This window comes from Marmota marmota, unplaced genomic scaffold (genome assembly GCF_001458135.2).
Source record: "Marmota marmota marmota unplaced genomic scaffold, marMar, whole genome shotgun sequence".
NCBI lineage: Eukaryota > Metazoa > Chordata > Mammalia > Rodentia > Sciuridae > Marmota > Marmota marmota.
The window spans coordinates 12650484-12664517 of record NW_026000000.1 but is presented as its reverse complement, the minus strand read 5'-3'; the positions used below and the strand labels follow the sequence as shown (position 1 = coordinate 12664517).

General features: G+C 38.7%; 1 long non-coding RNA gene across 24 annotated transcripts in view; it reads right to left on the bottom strand.

Moving 5' to 3' along the window:
- LOC125618044 overlaps nt 1-14034 on the bottom strand; it is a 330853-nt gene that overhangs the window by 247310 nt on the left and 69509 nt on the right. For 22 of the 24 annotated variants that reach the window (XR_007349246.1, XR_007349248.1, XR_007349253.1 and 19 more), the window contains exon 3: nt 816-900. This is a non-coding gene — a long non-coding RNA (uncharacterized LOC125618044). Of the gene's footprint in view, nt 1-815; nt 901-2148; nt 2182-14034 lie in introns of those variants that run through there. The other 2 variants (XR_007349262.1, XR_007349251.1) reach the window with 1 other exon arrangement.

Sequence of the window (14034 nt, the reverse complement as noted above, 5' to 3'; positions counted from 1 at the left end):
TATATATATATATATATATATAACAAATTTATGGCATTTGCTAGTAAATTGATGGAAATGGAGAATATCATACTTCGTGAAATAAGCCAAACTCAGAAACTCAAATATTATTTTCTCTTATATGCAATAACTAGAGTAAAACAAAGAAGATGGGGAGTGATTCATAGGACTACATAAAGATAATACACAGATTAGTAATGTAGAATGACATCTAGAGGCAGAGAGGGAGATTGGATAAGGGGAGGCAATGAAAAATTATTAAAAAAAAAACCAGTTTATATACATATGTGAATATACCACAAGTGATTTCACATTTATGCATAACTAAAAAAGACCAATCAAATATAAATAGATGAGTGATAGAATGTCAGGGGAGACAGGGTGGAAAGGAAAAGAGGGGATCTTAAACTGAAATAGAATTCTGTGCATGTATGAGTTTGTTACAATGAACCCAACTAATGTGTATAACTATAAAACTCTAATAAAAATAAAATGAATTCTAATTTTTATTGTATATTAATTGTGATTACTTTATTATATAAAAATATACATGTATTTTTATTATATAAAAAATATACATGTACTGAAATAGCTCCAAAATATTTTGGGTCAGATTTTTTGGTACTGGTCAGGATTTATCCTTTACCCATCCCCACTAGGCCATTCAAGTTTTGGTCTAGTAGGTTCAACAGCTCGATAACAGCTTAGGGTTAAATTTAAGGTTAGGGTTAGGTTTAGGGTTAAGTTTAATGTTAAGGATAAGTTTAGGTTAGGTTGGCTCTCTTTGATACTGGGAGGATTGGGATTAGACTTACTAATCTCAGCAAGTTTGGGTCTTCTAGGTTCAAAGGTTCACTGGCAGCAAGAGTTTGATTTTTTCAGGTTTTACTTCATTTTGCCCTATAGGGAAGAATGGAAATGGATGTGGAATTCAAACATTGTTTGTGCTAGCTTCTTGAAGCATCATTCACACAATTTGTTCTCAGTGTGTGCTTTTTGGTTTGTTTCTTGTTGAAGTCACCCTTTGCTGAAGTAGAAAGAAACAGCTTATTCTGTGAGCATTTTAGGAGCCAAGCAGAATATCTTTGTACTTAAATAGCTCCAACATATTTTTGACTGAATTTTTGATATGGGGCAATTTCCATACTTTCACCAGCCCAAGTAGGCTACCCAAGTTTGGGTCTTCTAGGATAAATTGTTTGCTGACAGGAACAGTTTGAATTTTTAGGCTTCACTTCATTTTGCCCTGTAGAAATGAATGGAAATGGAGGTGAAAATGAACAGGGTTTGTACTAGCTGCTTCAAACTTCATTCACTCAATTTGTTCTCAGTGTGAGCTTTCTGTTTTTTTCTTTGCTGAAGAAGCCCTAAGCTTAAATAGAAATAAATAGCTTTATCTGTGAGCACGTTAGAAGCAAGCAGAAGAATATCCATGTACTGAAATATGCAAAATATTCTTGGTCCTAATTAATTGATACTCTGCAAGATTCATCATTTACCCATCCTCACTAGTGTCCTCAAGTTTGGATATTCTAGGTTCAATGGTTCTCTAATAGCTTAGGGTATAATTTTAGGGTTAGTGTTAATGTTAGTGTTATGTTTGGACAGATTTCTTTGATACTGGAAAGGATTCATTATTTACCTAACATTACTAGACTTTCTAAGTTTGATTCTTCTAGATTCAATGGTTTGTTGGCAGAAACAGTTTGAATTTTCCAGTTTAACTTCATTTTGCTTCATAGGGATGAATAAAAAATGGAGGTGGAAATCAAACAGGGTTTGTGCTAGTTCTTGAAACTTTACTCACTCAGTTAGTTGTCAGTGTGCACTCTCTCATTTGTTCCCTATTGAAGTAGGCCTATGCTGAAGTAGAAAGAAACTGCTTTATCTGTGAGTATTTTAGGATGAAGCAAAAAAAAAAAATCCATGTACTGAAATATACCAAAAATAATTTTCATCAGATTTCTTTGATACTGTGCAGGATTCATCCTTTACCAGCCCCACTAGGCTTCCCAAGATTCAGTCTTCTAGATTCAACAATTCTCTAACAGGTTAGGGTTAGGTTTATGGTTAGGGTTAGTGTTAGGGTTAGGGTTAGGTTTAGGTTTGGTCACATTTATTTGATACTGGGCAGGATTCATCCTTTACCTAGCTTTACTAAGCTCCCCAAGTTTGGTGTCTAGGCTCAAGTGTTCACTGGCAGGGACAGTTTGAATTTTCAGGTTTCACTTCATTTTGCCCTATAGGGATAAATGGAAATGGATGTGGAAATCAAACAGGGTTTGTGCTAGCTGCTTGAAACTTCACTTACTCAATTAGTTCTCAGTGTGCATTCTCTCGTGTTTTTTTTTTTTAATATTGAAGTACACCTAAGCTGAAGTAGAAAGAAACAGCTTTATCTGTGAATGTTTTAGCATCAAGCAAAAAAAAATCCATGTACTGAAATAGCTCTTAAATATGTTTGGTTGGACTTCTTTTGACACTGGGCAGGATTCATCCTTTCCCCAGTCTTACTGGGCTCCTTGAGTTTTGGCCTTTTAGGTTTAATGAATCTCTCTAACATGTTAGTTTTAACATGAGGGTTAGGGTTAGGTTTAGCGTTTGGGTTAGGGTTAGTTTTACATTAGGGTTATGGGTAGGTATTGTAGGAGTTTTTTATACTTGGCAGGATTCATTTTTTATCTCACCTTACTAGCCTTTCCACGTTTGGGTCTTCTAGCCTATATAACTCACTGGCAGGGACAGTTTGAATTTTCAGGTTTCACTACATTTGCCCCATAGGGATGAATGAAAATGGAGGTGGAAATCAAACAGGGTTTATGCTAGCTGCTTGAAACTTCACTCACTCAATTAGTTCTCAGTGTGCACTCTCTGGTTTGTTCTTTGTTGATGTAGCCCTAAGCTGAAGTAGAAATAACAGCTTTATTTGTGAGCACTTTAGGAGCAAGGTGGAGAATACCCATGTACTGAAATAGCTCCAAAAATTTTTGGTGGTATTTCCTTACTAGTCTCTACAAATTTGTTCTCCTAGGTTCAAAGATTCCTGGCAAGAACAGTTTGAATTTTCATGTTTCACTTCATATTGCTCTATAGGGATGAATGGAAATGGATCTGAAATTAAACAGGGTTTTTGCTAATGTCATGGACTCAATTAGTATTCAGTGCACATTCTGTGGTTTGTTCCTGGTTAAAGTAGCCCTAAGCAGAAGCCAGTAGAAATAGCTTTTCCTGGGAGCATGTTAGAAGCATACAATTAGGACTTAAAATCCAACACAGTTTGTGATACCTGCATGAGTTTTCACACACACACAGTTAGTTCTCATTGTGCACTCTCTGCTCTGTTCCGTGTTGAAGTAGCCATAAGCAGAAGCATTCTCAGTGCATACAGGAACACCTCTGTTGGAAGCTTTTGGGAAAATTGAATAAAGGTCTGAATTTACTTGAATCTCTGCCCAAATTTTTCCTGCAAATTTCTTTGATATTGGGAAAGAATGATTCTTTCACCAGTGCCACCTTGTGCCCCAAATTTGATCCTCCTAGGTTCAAGGGTTCGCTGGCAGGAACAGTTTGATTTTTCAGGTTTCACTTCATTTTGCCCTATAGGGATGAAAGCAGTTGGGACTGGAAGTCCCACACGGTTTGTGCTAGTTGCCTAAAAATTTCACATATGGAGTTATTTCTCAGTATGCACTCCCTGCTTTTTTCGATGTTCAAGTAGCCCTAAGCAGAATCATTTCTCAGGGTGTGCAGGAAGTCCCTCTTTGGGAGTGTTTTGGCAGCTTGCAGGAAAGTCCAAAATGACTGCAGTCTCTACGAAAAAAAAATTGAGGATTTCAATAATACCTGGCAAGATTGATCCTTTCACAAGTCCCACCTTGCCCCCTGAATTTGGAACTCCTAGGCTCCAGGGTTTGCTAGCAGGAACACTTTGAAGTTTTCAGGTTTCACTTTGTTTTGCCCTATACAGATGAATGCAATTGGGACTGGAAATCCCACACGGTTTGGGCTAGCTGTCTGAAATTTCACACACGCAGTTATTTCTCAGTGTGCACTCCCTGCTCTGTTCCATATTCAAGCAGCCCTAAGCAGAAGCATTTCTCAGTGCATGCAGGAACACCTGTTGGGAGCATTTTGGCAGCTTGCAGGAAAGTCCTAATTTACTGAAATTTCTGCACAAATTTTTTTAAAAGAGAGAGGAGAGAGAGAGAGAGAGAGAGAGAGAGAGAGAGAGAGAGAAGTTTTAAATATTTATTTTTCAGTTTTTGGTGGACACAACATATTTATTTTTTTTTATGTGGTGCCTAGGATCGAACCCAATGCCCCGCATATGCCAGGCATGTGCATTACTACTTGAGGCACATCCCCAGCCCTGCACAAATATTTTTGAGGATTTCATTGATACCAGGCTGTATTGATCCTTTCTCCAGTCCCATCTTGCCCCCCCCGCCCCCGAATTTGGTGCTCCTATATTTAAGGATTCACTGGCAGAATGCTTTGAATTTTCAGGTTTCACTTTGTTTTGCCCTATAGGGATGAAAGCAATTGGGAGTATAAATCCAATACTGTTTTTGCTAGCTGCTTGAAACTTCACAAATGCAGTTTGTTCTGAATGTGCACTTCCTGCTCTGTTCTGTGCTGAAGTAGCCCTAAGCAGAAGCATTTCTCAGCGTGTGCTGGAACACCTTCCTTTGGGTGTGTTTTGGGGCTTGCAGGAAAGTCCGAATTTACTGGAATATCTGCGCAAATTCTTTTTGAGGATTTTATTGACACTGGGCAGGGTTGACCCTTGCACCATTACCATCAACCCCCCATGTTTGGTTCCCCTAGGTTCAAGACTTCGCTGGCAGGAATACTTTGAATTTTTAGGTTTCACATTGTTTTGTACTATAAAGATGAATGCAATTGGAACTGGAAATCAAAAATGGTTTGTGCTAGCTGCTTGAAACTTCACCCACTCAGTTAGTTCTCAGTGTGCACTCCCTAATCTGCTACCTGTTAAAGTAACCCTAAGCAGACGCATTTCTCAGTGCATATAGCAACACCTTCTTTGGGAGCATTTCAACAGCTCTAGGAACATCAGAATTTATAGGAATCTGTGCCCAAATTTTTTCTTGGGGATTTCATTGATACTGGATAGGGTTGATCCATGGACAATTTTCATCTTACCACCCAAGTTTGGTTCTCAAAAGTTCAAGGGTTTGCTTTAAATTTTCAAGATTCACTTCATTTTGCCCTATAGGGTTGAAGTAGAAGCAATTTTTAGTATATGGAAGAACACTTTCTTCTGAAAGAACTTTGGCTACTGGCAGGAAATTACAAATTTAATGATTTTTTTAAGAGAGAGAGAGAGAGAAGAGAGAGAATTTTTTAATATTTATTTTTCAGTGGACACAACATCTTTATTTTATTTTTTATGTGGTGCTGAGGATCGAACCCAACACTGCGTGCATGCCAGGCAAGCGTGTTACCGCTTGAACCACATCCCCAGCCCTTACAGATTTCTTTCCAACATTTCTAGATGGGTTTCATTGAAATATGCTGAATCACTTCTGTCACAAGTTCCACATTGCTCCCCAAACTTTGTTTTCCTACATTCAAACGTTCCCTTACAAGAACAATTTTATTTTAAGGTTTCACTGTATTTTGCCCTTTATGAATGAATGAAGGGAATTGGACCTGCAAATTACAAATGGTTTGTGTTAGCTGCTTGAAATGTCAACACCTCAATTTGTTTTTCATGAGCACACTCCACTTTTTTTCTAGTTGAAGAAGCCTAAGCAAAAGTAGTTCTCAGTACATGGAAGAATGCCTTCTTATGGAAGTTCTTTGGCTCCTGGCAAGAAATTACAAATTTATGGAAATTTCTTCCCAACACTGTCACAAGGACTTCATTGAAACTTGGCAGAACTGATCATTTCTACAGTTCCACATTGTTCCCCAAATTTGTTTTCTTAGGTTAAAGTGTTCCCTTGCAAAACCACTTTTCACTTTTCAGTTTCACTGAATTTTGCCATGTATCCAGGAAGGAAGGTATTTTGACCTGGAAATTGAAACTGGTTTGTGCTAGCTGCTTAAAATTACAAAATCTTGATTAATTCCTAATGAGCACACTCCTCTTTGTTTCTTTTTGAAGTAGTTCTAAGCAAAAGCAGTTCTCAGTGCTTTCAAGAACACCTTCTTTTGGATGTGCTTTAGCTGCTAGCAGGAAATTACATATTTCCTAAAATTTTGGCCAAAGATTCCCAGAAGGATTTCATTGTAACCTGGCTGAATTTATCTTTTTATCAGTCCCACATTGCTCTAAAATTTTGGTTATCCTAGATTCATGGGTTTGTTTAATTTTTAGGTTTCACTTTCTTATTGTCCAAAAGGTATAAATGAACGGAGTTGGACCTGGAAATTGAAAATGTTTTGTGGCAGCTGCATGAAATTTCCCAAACTCAATTAGTTCTTGGTGAGCACACTCTGCTTTGTTTCTGTTTGAAGTAGCCTGCTGCCCTTGGCCTGCAGGGGAGCTGAACTTAAGGTCACTCATGTGAATTTCAAGGGTACCAAATAAAACACAGACACACACTTTACCTTTAAACAAGTTTCAGGATGGCTCCTCCACTCTCAGACTCAAGCTCCCCAAATGGGAGAGCAAGGGAAAGTCATGAGAGGCTGGCGAGAGAGAGTGAGCACTTTCAGAAGTGGACTTTTATTGGGAATGACCCTAATTCTTGGAAAGTTCCATCCAAAAAGGTAAGAAGGGGCAGAGTTACAAGGAATATGTGGGTGTAATTGGACCCAAGGGCTGTAGCGTTATGCCTACATCTGAAGACATGTCCTCAAACTTCCAGGACCAGGGTGATGTCCAAGTCACTACGAGATGTAGTGAGGGTCAAAGCCTCTCTGCTGCAAGATGGAAAACATGAATCATTCAGAGTGGCTACCCACATATTCCCCCTTTTTTCTTTGAAAAATAATGATTGGCCACTATTTCAAGTACCCGAATCCTTGTTTTGAAGGCTCCACATTCTACAATTACAAGAGAGAATTAATAGCAAAGAGAACAATACAAGGATATACCATATAGAATGTTTAAGAATGTTTCCAAGTTTGAAGTCATTCAATTCTTTTAAGTATTTGATTAGCTAAAGAAGTAGGTTCTGAAAAATCAATCATATTTTTTTGTATAACTTGAATATGATGATGGAGCTCCAAAAGATCCAAACTGTTATAATATTTTTTGCCAAATACCCAATAAATAGTTTTTAACCTTCTCCCAATCCCATTGGGAAGCATTGTATTTGGCAGCCGTAACACACATAGTTACCATGGCCCTTAAGTCTTTCCTTGAATTTCAAAATCAAAAGTTCATTACAAATATGACAGTAGCCTCAAAGGCATTTAGCTTGGTCTCAATCCTTTCATCAATATTTAGTTGGTTATGAAGAGTCTTGTAAGTATACTGAGATGACTGGTTTGTTATGAAAAAGTCTCATTTTCATAATTGATCTAAGGTTTTAAGTCTCCAGTAACAGTACGATTAGTTGGTCTAGGTCTACCAATTGCTGTATTTTCCTAAATGACACTTTTAGCCATCCAGCATGTTTATTGTGGAACCAACACAAAGATAATTGGGCACTATAGCCAGAATAATTAAGTCCAGTCACATGGTTGGTAGTAATATATCTGTAAATCCTCCCATAATATATGAGTCATTAGTAAATACTGGGGTGGATTCTCCAGTCCACACTGTTGGGTATTCTAGAGGTGGATTTGGAAAATATGTCCAATAAGTTTCCCTGATTCCTTTTTACCTAACATTTCAATAGAGCTAATATTGCAACAAGCATCATCATTGGAGATTTAACTTTTTCTTTCTGACGAATCATTTGTGCAGCCTGCAGTGTCAATTTCTTCAGTTCCTTCCATGAGGGTAGCTTCTTCATTTGGTTTCTTGGGGCCATTTTTATTCTTATCTTCCATAAAAAATTCTTCTTTTTGAGGGAAGTCTTCTCGTGGTTGATCTCCAGTCACTTGAATCTTGGTTCTAACTGAGAGCACATTCAGATACCCAAATAGGACAAAAAGCACCTTCAGGGAAAATACAAGCATGACCTCTGCCCCACATAATCACTGTATCTGGTCCTTTCCATTGATCAGCCTGTAAGTCCTTCCACCAAACTCGGTCTAAAGGGCCTATTGCTGTGGAAGACATGTGTCACTCAGCTTCAGTGTGATATTCTGAGTCACAATTAAAAAAAAAATTCAAATGAACAGAGCATGATTGAGGTTATTTGGGGGAGTCATAGTCCTATCTCCCCTGTTTTTGTAATTATAGCTTAATAGATAAATTAGTTCATTCTACAATGGCTTAACCTTGAGGGTTATAAGGAATACCTGTTTTATGGTCAATATGAAACCAAATTCCCCAGTTTCCAATTTTGGCAAAATTGTTGAAAAGAATAGCTTACATAAGATGATGCAGTATCAGTATTTGTTTTTTTAATCTGTAAAGGACATCCTAATACTGCAAAGGCAGCTAAACAACGAGAAATAACATGTTGAGTATTTTCTTTCCGATGGGCTGTAACAAAGATAAATCTAGAATAAGTATCTATAATTACATGTACATAACATTGTTTACCAAGTTGAGGAGTGTGAGTTGCATCCATTTGTCATAATTTATTTGGTTTTAATCCATGGGGATTTATCTCAGATGGTAAAGATGGAGTGTGCATAACACACTGGGGGGCAGTGACATACAATTTCATAAGCTTATTCTCTAGTAATATTAGATTTTTTTATGTAAGCTAGAAGCATTTTGATGATGCAAAGAATGCAAAGCTTGTGCACAGTCATACAAAGGCTTTTGTTGAAAAAGAGCAACCAATTTATCACTCTTATCATTACCTGATGTTAGAGGCCCTGGAAGATTAGTGTGGGCTTGTATGTGACCTATAAAACATGGGTGCTTTCACATTTGCACTGTCCTTTGTAGGGTATGAAAAAAATTGAATAACTCTTGTGAGGATGTACACCCAATAATTGAAGTTAATATTTTTTGAAACTTCAATTGCATAAAATCTGTCAGAATAAATATTGATGGGCTCATTTGCAAAATGACTTAAAGCACAAATGAGAGCTTGTAGTTCTGCTCATTGGGCAGAAGCATATGAGGTTTGTATTACCTCTGTATGAGCTGACTATAAAAACCTGCTTTACCTGAGCTTGAGCCATCTATGAACACTGTCAGTGCACCATTTATTGATTGTGCACATACAATCCTTGGAAATATGAATGGCATTACCAATGCAAATTGAATAATTTTATCATGAGGAAAATTACAAAAATTAACAAAAGCTACTTGCCAAAAATTAGACATTTGAAAGAGCCAATCATTTTGTTGAGCAGAAAATGGAAATATTACAATATTAGGTTCTGATTCAACTAGCTGTAAAACTGTTGTTCTGCCCTTTATCATTAATTGAGGAACAAAATCATGAAAAGGAGTTAATGACTTTTGAGGAGAGTGGGCTAAATGAATCCACTCCATAACTCCCAATGTTTGCCATATGGCTCCAGTAGGAGCATACACAGTTGGAAATATCAATAAATATATAGGCTCTTGTGGATTAATTCTAGTAAGTTGAGCATTTTTAATAGCAATTTCAACTTTCCTCAAAGCCATTTTCGCTTCTGCTGTGAGACGCTGAGAAGAAGTTGGAGAAAGATCTCCCTCTAATATCTGGAATAAAGAACTTAAATCTAAAGAACTTAGCTTTAAAGATGGCCTCAGCCAATTAATATCTCCTAATAATTTTTGGAAAATCATTAAGGATGTGCAGCTCCTTGACTCTCATTTGTAAGTTTTGAGGACGGATTCTATGTCCTTCAATCACATGACCTAGATATTGAAAAGGAGATGTGTTTTGCACAATTTTAGGTGCAATGCACAAACCCAATGCTGGGAGTAAATTCTCTATTTGGGCAAAAAAAAAGAGTACATCTGAATTAGGATGAACTAAAAGTATGTCACCCATAAAATGAATAATAACATCAGGGAATTTTTTCCTCACAGGTGTGATAGCTTGTGCCACAAAATTTTGACATAGGGTAGGACTATTACACATGCAATTTCCAGCAATATCTTTTAACTGGTTCTTTAAAATTAATTGCTGGGACACTAAAGGCAAACTTTTTACAGTCATCTGGGTGCAAAGGTATAGAGAAAAACAATCTTTTAAAACTACTATCAAATAATAATCTAAAGGAATAGTGTAGGAGAAGGAAGCCCAGATTGTAACATTCCAATGGGTTCTAATAAGGTCTTGTAATAATCTCCAATTACCAGATTTTTTCTTTATTACAAAGATTTTTGTATTTCAGGGGCTGAGAATAGGCTCTAAATGACCATCTTGAAGCTGTTCCTCAACTAACATGTGGGCTATTTTAGTTTTTCCCCTGTTAAGGGCCATTGGTTAACTCAGATTGTCTCTTCTGTGAGCCAATTAATTTTTTATGCTGTTTTTTGGGGAAATGAAAAATGTCAGGGCCCCCACCAAAAATTTTGATTGTGTGCATTAATTAATCTCTGTTGAGGAGACTGGGTCATAAGTAGGTTTCCCTCAATTTCCTTAGGAGTAAATCCTTTATTAAGTCCCTCAAATGACATGATAGAATTTAGTTACTACTAATAATCCTAAACTGCTTAAAAAATCTCTACCCCATGAATTTACCAGTAATGTGTCCAGTTGAAAATTCCAGTATTACCATCTCGATCTTCTCAGCAAAGATACTGAATACTCTGGGCAGGTTTAGAGATCTGCCCTATGCCTTCTAAATTGGCAGGCACAATATGTAAAGGCCAGATTTTGGGCCAAAATCTGCGAGATAAAACAGATTTATTTGCCCCAGTATCTACAATACCTTAATTTATTTTAAAGGTTGATTTTAAGTTCCAGTAGGGGGCACTCCTGCAGGATTAACTGAGCCCAGTACACACTGTTTGGGAACCTGGGAGTTGAGGTCTTAAATGATCTGTCCACTGAAAGGCAAGGTAAAAGTACTAATTGTCAGCATGTCTTTTGTAGAGAGCCGAATGGCATGCTCTGATTTCACAGTAACTGTTAGCTCATAGCTAAACTCCAAATCAGTAACTCCTGGCATTACTTGAATTCCCTCTTTAAAATTATTTTGCCCCCAAATTAGGGCTATGGTATCTGGGGGTAATGGTTCATGGATTCCAGTAGGAACTTGCTGTAGTCCCATTTCAGGTGTTAAGTTTATTAGCATGGCTGGTCATAAAAGTACTTTTTGGGTGGAGCTGACTGTTAATAATGATGATCCGCCATGGTTGGCTGTGATGACATCAAGGCCTGTGACTCCGAATCCTCCTCTCATGTGTACTGTAGAGCCCCCCCATTGTGCATCGGGCCTGGGGTAGGCCCAAACCTCCGTTTTTTGGCCTGAAAGGGGGCATAAGTGAAGTTAGAAATGGAGGCAGGCCACCACCACATCTGTTCCTGTCACCACGCAGCTTTCTATCTGGTAATGCTGCCGGGGCAACCCGGGAGCGATTTCTGCCCTATTGTGTGGAGTTGCATTCCCTTGCCAAATGCCAAGTCCTGCCACAATTAAAACACCACCACGAGAATGATGCCTCTGGGAGTGGAGCTGAAGTATCTGTTTTAAAGCCGTGGTGAGCGTAAAACCTTATAATTGTGTAAGACCAACATCCATACACAGGTGAATAAATTCAGAAACTGTCCCTTTCTTCTGATGGGGTTGGAGGATGTCTTGACAAATTTTATTGGTGTTTTCAAATGATAGCTCTTTATCTATGAATTCGGAGGCATTTGAATCTCCGATTGACCTGTTAGCTGCTTAGTACAGACGCTTTATGAAATCAGAAAATTTTTCTTTTGACTCCTGTTCTATCTGGCTAAAATCTAACTTTGCTTGATCCTGGGAAGATATCTGGAGCCATGCTCTTTTGGCACATGCAGTGATCTGATCATAAATGGCTAGATCATAACTTGTCTCTCTAGGTCCGCAAATTCCCTAGTTCCAATTAGCATTTCCAAAGGGGCATCAAAGCCTTGACTCCTGTTCCTCACAACCTGTTCAGTACAATAATCAGCCAGTGAGATTGCCAAAGGAGATAATCACCTCCAGAAAGGCAAGTCTTGGCCATTGAATTCAAGTCATTTGGGGGTAAAGGCATGTGGCATAACAAATCAAGCAGGCTTTGCACAAAGGGTGAATTTGGACTATATGTACCGCAAGCGCTTTTGAGTTCCTTTAGAGTCTTAAAAGGAAACTTCAGTGTACATGAGGATATATTGGTTATGTTTGTTAATCTGTTCAAAGACTGGAAAAAGCTGAAAACCTGTTATGTCTTTCCCCACTTTCTGCACTCTTCTAAGGCTATGTTGTAGGGGTGGAAGCATGGCAATCACCAGTTCAGAGTACTTATTGAACCCTGTTCTCCTGAAGGAGAGCGGCCAAATTCGAATGGGGGGTGCTAGGCCAGCTGGTAATTTAGTAAAACTCTCCTCCAGGTGTTCCTTATCTTCTGAGTCCCCTCAAATTGTGACTCTTTTTTGTCTGTCCATCTTGCTCCTCTCCATTTTGAATTTTCCTCACCAAAATCCAATCAGAGCTAGTTTCCTCTCTGGAATGTGCCCCTTGGTACTCCTCTAAGCTGTTGGGTCTGACTGGCTCAGCAGAGACTAAATTTTTGATCAGCAGAGACTAAATTTTTTATTTTAGGTTTTGCCCCAAGGCTGCCTGTCTGCGGTTTGCGAGCTGCAGACTGAGCAAAAATTGAATCCATCCTCAGACCCACCAGAGAAAGAGAGAACTGCTTGAAAGCAGTCTTGGGCCATTTCTGCTGCTCCAAACTTCTAAAAGCTCTCTGAAGCCCTTTCAGCAGGTCCTTGGGGACCATTGGTCCTGTTCTAGATCATCAAAAAGACACATTTCTAAAGCTGTCTAGACCTTCTGAATACTCTCTATTGTACTTTTAATTTTTTTTACTTTTTTATTATTAGTTGTTCAAAACATTACAAAGCTCTTGACATATCATATTTCATACATTTGATTCAAGCAGATTATGAACTCCCATTTTTACCCCGTATACATATTGCAGATTCACATCGGTTACACATCCACTTTTTTACATACTGCCATACTAGTGTCTGTTGTATTCTGCTGCCCTTCCTATCCTCTACTATCCCCCCCTCCCCTCCCCTCCCCTCTCCTCCCATCTTCCCTCTCTACCCCATCTAATAAGGAGAGCAACTAAGAACAGAATAGGGAGGAAGAGCATGAGAAGATCACCATTAAACAGGGTCGAGAGCGGGGAGGGAAAGAGAGAGAGAAGGGAAATTGCATGGTAAAGGAAGGAGACCCTCATTGTTATACAAAATTACATATAAGAGGAAGTGAGGGGAAAGGGGAAAAAACAAGAGACAGAAATGAATTCTATTGTGCTTTTAGACAGCATGACAGAGACGCAGCCTTTATATAATTTTCTACCTTGCCTCTCCCAAGTATATAAATCTGGTGAGTCGTGCTGGCAAAGCCACGGACACACCTCGCTAATCTTTTTCCGGAACTGAGCTAGCTGAGCCCTTCGGACTTGTTTTCCTCTCCAGTTGATTATTGTCTCCAGAATTGTCAAATACATTTCTTAATCTGAAGACATAGAACTGCCCATAATAATTCTTTAAAGTCCCTGGCTCTGAAAATGTCTGCTTCCTCTGTGATCCCCCAAAGAATCACGGTTCACTAAATTTCTGTAGTGTGCTCTCTCAGTAACCTGGAAATTCACCCCCGAGGGGTCCCTGGTTCCAGGTGCCACCGGCTGCCCCAGGCCTGTGGGGGCAGCTGAACTTAAGGTCGCTAATGTGAATTTCCAGGGACACCAAATAAAACACAGTCACACACTCCACTCTCAGCCTCAAGCTCCCCAAATGGGAGACTGATGGATAGTCATGAGAGGCTGGAAAGAGAGAGAGGGGATAGAGAGAGAGAGAGAGAGAG